Consider the following 9,078-nt stretch of genomic DNA (forward strand, 5'->3'; position numbering starts at 1 on the left):
CCTCGTTCTCTACGCTTTTATGTGTCACTGTCAGCGACTGCGTCAATTGTTTAATGCTGTCCAAAATCCAAAAAGAAGGCAGCAAACAAACGAGAAGACAAAAAAGCCGCACACCAAACAAGCCACAACATACAATAATCATCTACAACAACATCAACAACAACAATAACAATGGCAGAGAATAATAAATAAAAAATAAATAATGAACAAGAGAAATAGCAGAAAAAAAAACAAACACACATACAACTAGATATTTTATCATTTGAGTGTTTTTTTTTTTTTTAAATTTATTAATTATTTATTTATTTGTTGGCTTTTAATGAACGACGTCGCAGTTTCAGTTTCAGTTTCGGTTTCGGTTGCGGCTTAAGTTTTGGGGGGTTGGGTTTTCGTCATCTTTTTAGTGATCGCCATCGTCATCGGCCGCAAACGTCATGAGAGAGTCTAGTATTTCTTTATCTTTATCTGTCTCTCTATATCTATGGCTATCTGTATATACATATGTATATATATGGCTATGTATGCTGTATACAACTGTCTATAACATGCTGCTGATATCCGCACATTTGTCTTAGCATTCATTTATTATTACGCTTTGTTAATTGCCGCCCAAATGTCACTCTTATAAAACAGCAACAGCAAAAAGCAACAACAACAACATTCTTTGACTGAGCTATTTATGTGGCGAGCACTGAATTCGCATTTCTCTTTTCTCCCATTCACATTCACATTCACATTCTCGAATCACATTCTAGCTCTTTCTTGCAATTCATTTCCTTTTCATTTATTTTTGGCTATTTATAGTTGAGTATTGAAGGTTCTTTGGCGCTTAGACGAAGCTCTTATACGCTCTTGCATGCAAAATGCCAAAACATTTGGCTCAGGGTCAGTCTTATACGCAACTCTTATACGCATGCCCAGACTTGTCCTTTGCGTCATCATCATCATCAGCCAGTCAATAAGCAACAAAAACACTATTACTGCTGCAGTTTTACAACATTTACAATTACAATTACAATTACAATGCGCAAGTGAGTCTATTAATTGCTAATTTATTTATAAGACGCGGATGGCGCGATTCAATTTATGAACGGCCTCTTCCAATTAAAGTGCGAAAAATCTGCACAAATCTGCCCCAAGCCGCCCCAGCGTCCGGTCTTTGCCGGACAATCGCAAAGATCACGTGACTAACACACACACACACATACAGAGTGGAAGAGAGTGGGAGAGAGAGAGAGAGAGAGAGAGAGAGAGAGAAAGACACGCATGCACATTGCAACTCCTTTCATCGAACTCGAACTCGAACTCGCTGTGATGCGACTTGTTCAATGCAAGCACACACACATACACACATACATATACTGAACACTTATACGCTCAGCTGTGTGTGTGTGTATACTATAGTCTATCATCGGGCGTCGCTGGGCAGCGCATTAATCATATCGACAATAATAATGTAATGATGACAAGAGAGTAAACCTTCTATGTAGTAATAATCATGAAGTGCTGCTTGCACCTGGCTATCATGATCATTAGTAGTAGTAGTGACTAACCACAGCTAGCAGCTACTGTTAAGTGTCTTATACTAGATGCTAGACACTGATATATGCATGCATATATCTTTTCTATCTGCTATAACGCGTTGCGCTACAATTAGCTCTGCGCTACAATTTCGGCTCAAGCAACAAATGCAAATCATTTTACGAGCCCCGCAATTGCTTGCAAATTTCCGCTACTTTTAATCGTCTACAGCGAAGTGAACTACACAAATACCCTGTAAAATGTTTGATAGCTTTAATAAGTAGATAACTGTTTATAACAATTTTATTCTATTAGCAAATTCCGTTTCTATTAAGCAGGTTTTTTAAATTGAATTCGCTCTTATAATGTTTCCGATATTCACTTTTCATTTTCGTTTTTGGACCAAAACCAAGATTTTGTTTTTTAGGGTTTTCAAAACGAAATGTGAAGGTGAAAATTGGAGCCCCGCTGATAAACAATATTTTAAGGACACATTTCTTCACTTATTTTGCTTTGGTTATTTAAAATATTTTTTTTAATTATTATAAATAATTTTATTGTTATATGGTTTTAGTGTTATATAGATTTAAAATACTTTTTAATACAATTATTAATATACACAAATATATTTTTTAATATTATTATATTTTACTAAACCTACTTTCTTTTTCGGTATGCGAGCTTTATCTAGTTTTACTTAAAGGCAAAATTACAAAATAGCCTAACTTATAAATACTTCAGAGCTAATCATAAATTAAGTTGACTGTCGGTCTATTTTCATAGAAAAATTTGTTAATTTTCTCTAAAATATATTTAAGTGGGTACGTTAGTATTTATATTTGACATTTATATATTCTTAAGAAAAATAACATTCAACTATATTTAAAAATAGAGAGAGAGAGAGAGAAAGAGATAGAGAGAGAAATATAGTCAATTATTTTGGGAATTCTCAGTCATTTTCTAGGTAAACTAATTAAATTTTGTATACAATATATTTTACTAGCCATCTTTGTTTTACATTCTAGTATAGGTTATTGAGAAAAGTTAGAGAAAAGATAAATTCCAAATATAAAAATTGTACAATATAACACAGACTATCAGTTCTATTTGCCTAGAAAATTAGACACGTTTTTCTTAATTCGATAAGTAGTATATTAAAATACTAAGTAGTAGCAATATAAAAAGATGAGTGACTAAAAAAAGGAAACGAACAAAATGTATTGCATACGCTTAGGCGCCAAGGCAGAGTTTATAAGTTGTTCTCCTTTGCTATGCTTTACAGGGTATGTGCAAGTCGAAAATCTTCAGTATTTGGGTGTCTAATGAGAAGGGAGCAGCAACATAAGCCAAGGCAAATGCTGTGTGCACACGCATAAATCATTGTTATGGCAAATCCACGATGACAATATGGGTCAACTGTGCTCTAAGCACTACAATATTTTGTAGACAAACATACATAACTAGGTATATATATATATGTATGTATGTGGTATATATATCCAGTAGATAGCGACTGCGCAGTCGTCAACAGTTAGCAGTCGGCAAGTTGTCGCCGCAGTCTGTTTACCTTAGCACCCAACTACCGCACTTGAATTTTTAATAACCTTTTCAAGTTCACTGTTAGCATGCGACTGTGTATGTGTGTGTGTACAGGTGTGTGTATGGCTGATAGCTGTACTGTCAACTTTAACGCCATGCGATGCGACTGTGCTCCACCTCCCCCTCCCCCTCTCCCACCGCATCACTTCTTCGCCTTCTTCTGCTCTTCACTATCAGTCAGCTCAGTTTACATTGAGTGAGTGAGTGAGTGAAGAAGTTGGCGCTGTTTGTTGACTTTGCGACAGCTCTACATGCAAATGCGTGTTAGATACAGTTACGCACACCCACATACACACACACACATACTTGTAATCAAAGAGCTGACTTGGCTTTTCCATGGAAATGTGTCGCCTTGTTCTGTGCTTTTTTTTTTTTTTTGTTTTTTTGTTTTACTGCCTCTCCAATTAAAATGAATAAATACGAATACGAATACGAATTTCAACAATTGTTTCATCATCTTGTTTGTCATTGTTTTCATTTCGATTTGAAATGTTGTTTGATGATGATTCATCCACCACCACCCGAGAAAGAGGGGAACATCAAAATCATTATCATTTCAAAATATTATTATTATTTGTTAATGCTGTTGTTATTAATATTATTAATAAATGCGCTCGCCACCAGAGTCTCTCCTCCCATAATCAAATCAATTAATAAAAAAAAAACGACAACGTCAACGTCAACGACGTCGCCGAGAACCAGAAAGCAGCAGCCGAGTTGAACGCAGACCAATTAACACTTGCCCAAGATCGAAGTCAGAGGCAGAGTGACAAAAGGGGCAACCGCTGCATGCCGGAAAATGTTGGTTCACAGCGGCTGTCCCCTCTACTCCTCTTTCCCTTCCTCCCACCAATGAAAATCCATAGAAAAGCTGCGCAAAAACAACAAAAAAAAAACAAAAACCAGAAGAAAAAAAAGATACGAAATCGAAAACGAAAACGATCATCGGCAATGTGTGAATTGAAAGGCAGACAAGCTCACGCCACAGCCACAGCCACGAGTTGCATTTCTGGCTGCCTGACTCTTATACGCGTATAAGAACTGCGGAGGATTTGATCGAGTTTCCTTAAGAGCTGAGTAATTTGTAATTATTGTACGTGTATAAGACAAAATATGACTTCACTTGCCTAAGAACTTTGGAGGATATAGGTTGTGAGTAATTGCAGCTCTTATACAAGTATAAGACTGTATAGTAGCAGGATTTGCGGAGGATTTAGTGGAGTTTCCTTAAGTGTTGAGTAATTGGAACTTTTATACTTGTATAAGACGTCATTAATAACAGAATTTCACTAAACCGTGCAAACCAAATATGGATTCATTTGTCTAAGAACTGAGGAGGGTATAGGGTCTGAATAATTGCAGCTCTTATATACGTATAAGACAACGTAGTATTAGGACTGGAATCAGCTATTAAGTTTCAGTTAAGAATCGTGGAAGATATATAGTTCTAAGCAATTGGAGCTCTTATACAAGTATCACACTATGCAATGACAGGAATTGGCTTAACTGCACATTAAACATCAGTTCATTTGTCTAATCCCTATAAGCTCACAAGAACAGTAAAGCATTTTGTCAAGTTTCCTTTAATTCTAATCAGCTCGTATACAAGTATAAGACATCATTAGTCGCAGCACTTCTTACACTTAACCTTATACAAGCATACAAATTATGAGTAGCTGTAACTCTTATACAAGTATAAGGCGCAGGACTTATCAAAGTTCTACATATTACTGTGATTGGGTAAAGTTCTCAGCAGTTACAACTCTTATACGTGTATAAGACGACATTTATAGCAGGACTTGACTCAACTCTGCACATCAAAAAAGGTTTAATTTTATACAGCGAGTTGAAGTTCACATTATGAGATGCATTTTGTGCTTATCTTTGTCATTTACAGTTTAATGAAATGCAATTATCATTTATACAAGTCGCGAGGCAAAGAGTGAAAATAGCTGCATGACTGCATATTACAGCAATTAACATATCTAATCCATTAAACACTTAATAATGCTATTAAAAGTCTATTTGTTGGCGAATATATTAAAGCACATTTACACAAAGTAGAAGCAATTGTGTCGCATTTATTTATTGATTTAATTAAATAATAAAATTATGATGGTTATTTCTGGTTTAAGCTGGTTCACTGCTTAGGAATTTAAAACAAAAAGTTAAACTCAGTATTTCTTTAAATTTTATTCCTCATCTGCTTGATCTTAAAAATTAAATAATGAAATTATGTTATGTTAACTAAGTTGCGTATAATATCATATGAAATTAAATTATTATTTCAAATTCTAGTTAAAGCTAGTTGAATTTTTCAAGAATTCAAAGCAAGCAGTAAAAAGTAAATAGCTTTTTTTTTATTTAAATCTACTTTTATTTGGAGTCCAAAGAATTGTGTGAATTGCGTTTTACATTTTGTTTAATTTTCTCTTTTCTTTTTATACTTGAAACATGAAACTTAGTTGCTTTGGCTGACAATTTGGTATATTTTGTACTCTATGGTATATTTGTTTATTGTAGTTCTATTTTAATATACCAAACATAGCTTTTAGCACATTTTTATGATTTTTGCAGTGTGATAATTCGGTATATTTTTAGTATTTTTGAGGTATATTAATTTGGTATATTGTAAAATGAATACCGCATTGTTTTGGGTATCTCACGTTGTATAAATTGTGTTTCCTACATTTTATTAAAAATACTTATTTTGTTGGTACTTGCAACATTTAATGTACTAAAAATAGGCTTATTTAATGATTTTTTTTTTAAATTTAAATTACATATTTTAATATCTAAATTCTTTGTGTTTTTTTTACTTTCAGCGTACAAAGAATGCGCTCAAAGAATGCCTTTAAGTCTAAGGTGCAACAGAAACTGTCTTTGATCACTAAGAATGAGATGAAAAGTTGTTGGCGTGCATAGAAAATACGACGATCAGCTGTAAGTTAGTTTTGTTTTATTTTTATTTTTTATTTATTTATTGTTGTGATCTCTTTTTCTTGGTTTATTTATGTTGCTTTTGGCATTTCTTTGGCTGCTGCTGCTGTTGCTGTTATCGATGGCATCGTTGCCCTATTTTATGTTCGCTTTAGTTCAAATTAAAGCAGAGCAAGCACTCGACTCGACTTGAGTCGAGTTTGTTGTGGCCCTACCCATGAAGTCATGTTGTTGTGTGGAGCCAAAAGCAACGGTAAAAGGCAAACGCGCGTTGGCGTCGCCAAGAATTCGTTGTCGAGGCAACAGGTTCGTTTCTAACTATCGCTATCGCTCAGCTCGTATCAGCTGTTTGAAGCAGCAAGTGGCGGGTGGAAGGGGCAGCTGGAGAGGGGGAGGCGGGGTGTCGAGGCGTCGGCCCCGCTTTGAATCATTAGTCAATAGAAGTAGAGCCATCAATCTTTCAATTGCTGCTTTGTGCTTGTAGTACCAAACTATGACAAGCTGGGATAGCGCCATCGACATCGCCATCGCCAACGACATTGCCAACGACACCACAGCACTCCGCAACAGCAACAGCAACAGCAGCAGCAGCAGCAGCAACAGCGCAAGAGCAAGAGCTTGACACCAACAAGCCCCCATTTGAAAACCGGCAAAGCGCGGTTGGTTGGCACAAGCGTTGTGGCTGTGTGGCAGCTTCGAACTGCTTTCGGCCAGTTCAAACTAGAATCGCTTGAATCGACATCGACATCGACATTAAACGATATGGACAAACGACTCGATTCGATTCGTTGCGATTCGACGACGTTCGACTCGACTCGACTTGACTTGACTTGACTTCAAGTTGACTTCAAGCCACAACTAACAACGATAACACCAACCACATCCACATCTACATCTCTCTCTCTCTCTCTTTCTGTTGGTTGGTGATTTAAGCGTCTTTTCTCGATGTGATGGGGTGCTAAAGATCAAGCTTGGCTCCAGCACTGACAAAGAGGCTGCCTCGAGGCGCATTAAGTCGACACACAAAATAAAATGTGCATGTGCATTTTTTTTTTTTGGACGCGCCCAAAGAAGCCAAAGCTATCGATCGCTTAATTTACGGGCAAAAAACAAAAAAAAAGTCAAAAAGCAAAGCAGAAACTGAAACAGCGATCGTTTGTAACGATCGGCAATTGGCGTAACTCATACGCAGCGTGTTCCAAATGGAGGTTAAAAGCCAGTGCAGTCTATAAATAAATCTTAAGCTGCATGCCACCGCCTGGCCTGGTTGTTGTTGTTGTGTGTTGCTGTTGTGTGCACTCGCATACGAAATGCACAAATTTCCACATCGCATTTGTTTATTACCAATTCTGTTGTTGTTGCTGTTTGTTTATTTTTCTTGCTGCTTGCTGCTTTATGCTTTTGTTTGTTTGTTTATTTTTCGCTATGATGGTCAAGGACGTGCATTAACCTAGCTTTTTAGCAACACAACAATTGCATTTCGGGACTTGTTGATTCAAGCATAAAACAAAAATGCGAAGAGCAAACTGAAAACAATAACAACAACAACTGCATAAATTCCAATTCAATTTTCGTTGATTTTATTTCTTTTTGTTTGCACTTTTTCGTCGCAATTGCGGTTTTTGCGGTTTGGCATTTTGCTACCGAAATGGAACCGGAACGGCAACGGGATCGGGTCGGGATCGTTCTCCGGATCGATGATGAGTCACTTGCTTTATATACTCGATTAGTTTGCTGAACAAAGAATCTGCAAAAAAAATATGTATATATACTTGAATGACCTTCGATCCTTTCGCTTAATTTTTTGCAATTGCATAATTGATCGATTCACATGAAATTCTAGATTTCCGATAAGTTAGAGTCGAGCAGAGCAATATTGTGGTTTGAAATCATAATTATGATTGCGAATTACAAAATTCCAAAATTTGTTATTTCTGTGGAAGTTTAAATCCCAAATTAAAACTTAGATTGCATTTTAATTGAATGGCCTTTTGTATTCATATATAAATAATAGAATTTCATACAACAGTTGAAAGTAACTAACTTTCAACTGAAATGAACCAAATCAAACCAAACCAGAAATAAGTCCAAACTGCCAGAGCATAAATTAAATAATTAAATAATAAATTAAATAAATAATTTAACTTAAACATCAATAATTCATATTAAATTACACGAAAGTGAAACTTATCTCCTGTTAAATTAAATTGTAATTTACATCATATACTCATTTGCTTTTTAAAATTTTATAAAATATTTTTGACTTCAATTGGATTTCAAATTTCCATTAATCTACATTATATTTCCATACTAGAGAATAGTTAAAATTAATTAAAATGTATATTGAATTGAATAATGATTTACATGAAATTTATATTGGCTAATTTTGTGAAATATTTTTCATACTTCATATGGATTTTATTTCAGTAGTAGTATTTATTTTAATTCACTGAATTTGTTATAAAATTTAAAAAATTTTTCTGTTTACTCAGTTTAGCATTTGTACATTATTTTACTACTATAACTCTATTAGTTGTCTTAGTCTTCGTTGCTTTGGCTGACAATCTGGTATTTTCTGAACCATATGGTATATTTTGAATGTAAGTCAATATACTAAATATAGCTTTTGGTATATTTTAGTATTTTTTTAATATACTGATTTGGCATATTACTTGTTTGTACCTACAAAATTCGCTTCATATACACACATCTGTATTTATTTTCTTTTAAAGTTCCCTTTCGCCATTGATAGGTTATTTGCATTGAACGTAATGTGACAGGCCCAAAGGCTTTTTAGTTGGGTCTGGGCCGGGTTCGGAATCGGAATCGAATTCGATTTCAGATTGCGATTCGATTTTTGAGTTCGAGTTTGAATTTGAGTTCGAGTTCGAATCCGGGGACTAATGAGACGTGATTGCCCAGAATGAGCAACCATAAAACGCAATCAACTGGGCCAACTGGGTACAGAAAAGGCTCGCGCAACAGTCAGTGCAAAAATTGACAACAACAACAACTACA

Source organism: Drosophila albomicans, chromosome X, assembly GCF_009650485.2.
Source record: "Drosophila albomicans strain 15112-1751.03 chromosome X, ASM965048v2, whole genome shotgun sequence".
NCBI classification, from domain to species: domain Eukaryota; kingdom Metazoa; phylum Arthropoda; class Insecta; order Diptera; family Drosophilidae; genus Drosophila; species Drosophila albomicans.